We start from the raw sequence: 6,452 nt of genomic DNA, 5'->3' as shown, positions 1-6,452 counted from the left end.
TTTATTGTACTGGGACGCAAATAGGTTATGGCCGGTTATCGACTTTTTTGATCGGGACGCAACTTACCTATTGAATAAAATTTGGGACGCAAGTAGTATACACCGGGTACTATTGTTGATATTACGGATTATCCATAAAGCATGATTTCATATTTCTAAAGAAACAAATATACATATACAGGGTGTTTCTGGTATGGACGAGGACACTAGTATATGCGTACTTACTGTGATGGTCCAAAGTAAATTTTTTAGTATAAATCTAGTTTAGCGCTCATTCGAATTTTTAATTTTTTTTTTCTGAACAGAAGTGTTTTTTTACGCTGAGAACGATGGTGTAATCAAAGTTAAGTGGACGAACTTAGTTTTTAAGTTATGTTTCTTTTAAATTTGTTGATTTTTGATAGTTATGTTAAATAATGTAATATAACTAATAAATTTAGTGGTACCATTGATTAAATATATATAGATAGCCCATACAATGATAATGTATGGAAGCTCCAAATAACCGACCGGTGGAGCCAGAAATCTAGTAGTATGGGAGCTAGACATTAGAGTGCGCTATTTTTGTGGTTCAGTGGTCATATTATACGACTTTGAACCCAGGGGTTCCGATTTCGAATCCTGCAAAGTACAACAGATTTTTTTTTCTTTTATTTATCTTTACAATACGACTATTGACTAAGTCTTAAGAATTTATTCATATTGAAATAAATTAAACATGGCTGAGAATTTTTTAATTAATATACGATCATTTTAGCTGTTACCTATAACAAAATTACTAGACAATTTTCGAAAAAAGGTTATATGTTGTATTAACGACACAATTCAAAATTGCAAAAATGTAAATTTAACGCAATGAGTGAATTAAGCATGATAATATAAGTGTACAATTTATAAATATAGTGTATAAAATATGAACAAGGTGTTATTCATGATATATCTTAAAATATAATTTTAATATTGCCATTGGTTGATTCATATTTAGTCTATTAAAACGATGATATTACTATTTATGAATATTATGTGCTGTATATATGTTATAAATGGGTATTTACTCGTTATCACAGTATATAAATAGTTTTAAAATATACTATTTATTTTTAACAAAACAAACATTTAAAACGTAACGCATTTTGTAATACTGATAAATACGTGTCTGTACTTCTGTAGTGATACGTCATTGTGGTTCATGAATATTACTATCTTGTTTCTGCACAGTAGAAAATACTTTAACATTTTTTATTTAATTAATTTAAACGTTTTGGTGGCGTGCGTCTATAATAATTATATAAATGTCTCGAAAAAGTGGACACAAGTGTTTATATTTCAACTGTGGTAAAAGTGGACGAACCGTAAATGGTCTTAAGCTCTATCGATTTCCAAAAAACCCAAAACTTCAACAACAATGGGTTATAAATTCAGGTAAAATATATTTTAAATATAGTTATATATATATATAAAGTTATAAAAAAAATGTTGTTAGATACCTACTCAAAACATTTTTTAAATATTATTTTTATAATTTTACAATATTTCAAACTACTCTAAAAATTAAATAAAACACTTTTTTAGGCAATGTCGACCTCATTCATTTAGAAACTGCTGATTTGTATAAAAAACATATATGCATGAATCATTTTCAAGATTTTGACTTCAACAATGATACTAAAAAATATTTAAAAAAATCAGCCATTCTAATACCTTATCAAGAAAATGCTTTTTTCCACGTCCGCACTCCAATAAATACGTATTCATCTAAAATTTTAAAGCATAACTAACCTTCAATGTCAACTTCAAAGCAATACTCTCCCACAAAATCGATTTATACTCCAACACCGACTAAAATAAATTCTTCTCGTGTATCAGAACAAACAACACCAATTCTTACTCCAAAAACACAACATTTAATTCAAAATTCAATTAATATGCCTAGTCCTCTCAAATTTAAACCAGTTCAGTTATTTGCGAATACAAACGAGGATTCTAAACAGGAAATAGAGAAATTTAAAAAAACAATAGAAAATTTAAGAAAAAATTTAAAAAGTAAACGTTCGACAATATTAAAGCTCCGTAAAAGTTTAAGTAACGCTCGTCATTTATTTCGTTCACATTTTTTTTTCACAAAGCATATAGAAAATTATTTTAAGTGACATAAATGACTTGTTATAAGTCACAAAATATTTATTTGTAAATCAATTCACAATAGTGATTATTAGGTTTGGCCGATGGAAATGGAAATCTTGCTAGATTATTGGCAGAACGATTTCCTCTGCGTAAAATATCTCATCTAAATACTATTTTATCAACTTATCGTCGTTTGAGATAAAATGGTAACTTTTAATCAAGTTTGTCATTTTAATATTTTAAATAAATTAACCATTTCAGGTAACGTAAGACCTGTAAATACTAATCGTGAACGCCCAAGATATGTACGAAACGTGGGGTGAACGAAGAATTGATAATTGATTAAGTACATGAAGATCCAGAACTTAGTGTCCGTCGCATAACCTTAAGAACTAGAATTTCTCTATCAGTAGTTTGGAAAATATTAGACCAAAACAACATGCACCCTTATCATCGACAACGAGTTCAAGAATTATTACCACACAACTATCCTGTAAGGTTGATATATTCGCACACCATTTTTGATAAAATCATAATTAATCCAAATTTTTTAAAAAATATTTTATTTACTGACGAGGCTGTATTTACAAAAGATGGAATTTTCAACCAACACAACTCGCATTTGTGGTCTGAAGAAAATCCGCATGCTATTCGTATAAGGGGATCCCAGTATCCCGAAAGTTTTCCAGGGGATAATGGGACAAAGATGCAAAAAATGGGACAGTCCCGTTCAAAATAGAACGTATGGGGTTATCTTATGCATATTGCACGTCAAAACAATAATAATGTTATCTTTTCTACACATACTAATATTCATATACGTATTGCTCAAGAATAATGCATAAATTATATAAATTGGTCCTAAACAATATAGCAAGGTAAGACGTGAGAAGCACCGAACACCATATTACTATTATTTTTTATTATTCATATACACATTTATGTATATGCATAAAAAGTTGTAACACATGCATGTAGCTAAAATGCCTATCTTACACGCCGTGACTATAATTAATGAGCTGGAGTGAAATGTATCCTTTTTAGAATCTAATAGATTATAAAGTCAGGGGCGTATTAATTGGCGAGGGGGGGGCAAAGACCCCCCCACAAAATGAAAAACATCATTATTAAAAAATATAATTTTTGACGTGGATATGTCTTAAGGCTGCGGGTTATTCAGAAAATTTGTCGCAATACTGAGAATGTTGCTTATGCGATAATTTAAAATTTTATATTTATAAAATATATTTATTCTTTTAAGAAAATATGTGGTGAACTTTGAGTGACTCTAATAAAAAAAAATTGTTTATTACAATGTAGTTTTTTTAAAACTATAAATCATTAAAAAAATTGAGTTTCTTATTTCTTTAATGATGTAAAGACAGTTAAGAAGTCTTATACTGTTCTTTCTTCTTCTCTTCTCCCCTAAAATTAAATACATGATCGGGCTCCCTCCGAAATCAAAACCTATATACGCTACTGTCTAAAGTATAATAATATTTATGATGAATGAAATTGTGTATACATATACCTACACATATATATATTTTATGTTATGTCAACATGATAATTTTTATTTGTAAATAACGCGATTTTCTTTTATTTTCTTTTATTCTATAGTAACTATTATTATTGGTATTAAGTCAGTCGAATAATTTTAAAAATAAAATATATTTTATAATATATTCCATGAGTGTATATTCGTTGTTAATTGTTAACTCAATCAAGTTTTTATTCTGAAATCATTTTTTAGTATAATTTTTAATAACATCACTATAATAAGTAGCTTTGTAAAATAACTATTGATTTATAACACCACAAGTAAAATGCACACAGGCGTTACTAAAAGGTCAAAATTCGGGTTTGCATCCTTGACCATATTAATTTTTGACATTTTTTTTTTTTATTGATCTTATTATTTTGTAAATGAATATCTATATAATTATTTCGAATTATGAAAAAACGGAATAAATATTAAAAATTTAGACAATTTTTAAATTTTGTACGAAAATTAGAAAATTATAATTTAAAAGTACAATACATGTTTGATTTTCATTGCATAATATGTGATAAAAATGCTGCAAAGAAAAAAAAAAAATTTTAAAAACTTTTCTTCAAAAACAAAAAAAAAAATTATAATTATAAATAAATAAATATGTTATATACAGAAATAAATCAATAAATAAAAGAAAAATGAAAAAGAGATAATATATTTATAATTATAAATAATAAGAGTCCAGATTTTATTGACTTTATTGACTTTGTATATACCTGATGATGTATTTTTAATTCAAAACCGGTAGTACTTTACAAATATAATAATACTCCAGGCTAAGATTTTATTTATTTATATATTTCTATAAATAAACTATTTGTTTATTTATTTATATATTAATTTATGAGTATTAATCATTTCATAATTTTTAATTTTAATTAAAGTTTTTATAATTTTATTAAAAAAAGTCATTGGATAGGTTTATAATTAAATAATTAATAATAAATTGTTCAGAATGGAATTTGAAATTATCGTTTTATGATAAAAGTGAAAATCTTTATCATTTCTCTACACATGTAATATGATTCAGTTGCGTAGCCAGGATTTTAAAATGGAGAGGCAAACCCAAAATACTAAAAAAACTTAATCAACAATTAGAAATAACAGTTTATTAATATAGTAATTTTTATATTAAGTTTATTCTATTTAATATATTTTATTTTATTATAGTTAAATTTCAATTTATTAGCTTAATTATTTTGACCAATTTAACAATAAGAGACGTCGATGAGATTTTGAAGAAAAAACTTGAATCATTTATTTTTCTGTGGTTTAAGCGGTTTTGCTACTTAGGTAATTTTTCTTTAAGGTTTAGCATTGGCATGAAGATCATACATTGATGCAGACTTAATATGGAGTCATTATTATATATACTAAAATTGTCAGGAATTTACCCTTCAAGCGCTATGACTTCTTTTAACTGTTGATTAAATATAGTTTGCAGTTGTAATAAAATACTACTAAGGAAAGGAAAAAAAAATAATATTCGGTAGTATTTTTCAAGAAAAATTTTACTTTTTTGTATGTTAACTCTATTAATTTGTCTTCCACATACACGTGGTATTTTTATTTCGATATTTACTTTAGTAGCAATTAAAGTAACTTCATTAAATGTATCTTTGGTATCTTATGGTTGTCAATATCTTTCCGAACAGCTTCTAAATCTCCCTTTACTACAATGACATCAGCTAAAGCTTTTAATAAAACCTGTTTTTTAGTCTGTAAAATTTGATTCATTTTATAGTGTAAGAAAAACGAGTAACCGCCACTTCTAATGTAATTAAAAATTGATAAGACCAATGGGATGGGGCATGGCCCACTAACCCTCCCTCCCATGGCTGCAATTGTTATGATTGAACCATGAACATAATCAATCAAGACAGTCAATAGGGATTAATGGTATTTCCTATAGAGTCTCATTTATTTGTAGTGTAAAATAAGCCATAGTGTAAATCGTACTCACTTATAAATATTTACGAGTATTTTTTAACAGTCCAGCATATTTTCATTACCAAGAATAATATTATCTTTCCTGAAAAAATACGCGGACAGTTATATAATTACTATAATGTTGAACCATTGGTAACACTCCTTTGACTTTGGTCAACAGTGGTCCAACTTTCATTGGCATATAAATATTTTATAACCATATGTTCGGTAATCGGTTAGTGGTCACTTTTACTTCGATTTTGCGTATGTTTGATTGTGATGGAGGGAAAAGGTTAGATCGATATCCAAATATCCAAAGGGAATAAGCCATATATTGATTTTTACGCAAAAGTTTGCTTTGGCTCAATAAACGAAATATAATATTGAAAAAGCGTCAGTAACAATCGGAGAGGCTCGACGCTGCAAAACCTCCTTCAATTATACGAGTACACAACTCGTATGAACATTGCATACCAGCAATTCTTAACCCGTGGTCAGCTATGTTCTAAAGTTTTCTTGGTACAAACAATACGAGTAGATTTCATTAATATGTCGAAATAATAATGATATATATTTAAGTTCAATATTTCATAGTAATGGCGGGAAACGAGGGAAGGTGAAGGGCTCCGAAAATTATTTTTAAATGGGTCCGCGAGCCACAAATAGGTTAAGGACTGCACGGAAAAAATTAGATTGCTAACGTTTTCGCTCGGTGTGTTCACCAGCTTCGTACAAGTCTCGCGGTGTCTGTCCCCGGGTTTTATATTGTTATTATTATGTTGTAGACGATAGTAACGAAAAAGACACGAAGCAAGACCACGGAGACAGTACTATGACAATGGTT

The sequence above is a fragment of the Sipha flava genome, unplaced genomic scaffold (genome assembly GCF_003268045.1).
Source record: "Sipha flava isolate LNK unplaced genomic scaffold, YSA_version1 203_pilon_pilon, whole genome shotgun sequence".
NCBI lineage: Eukaryota > Metazoa > Arthropoda > Insecta > Hemiptera > Aphididae > Sipha > Sipha flava.
The sequence above is the reverse complement of the archived record's forward strand: the minus strand, read 5'-3'. Positions refer to the sequence as shown.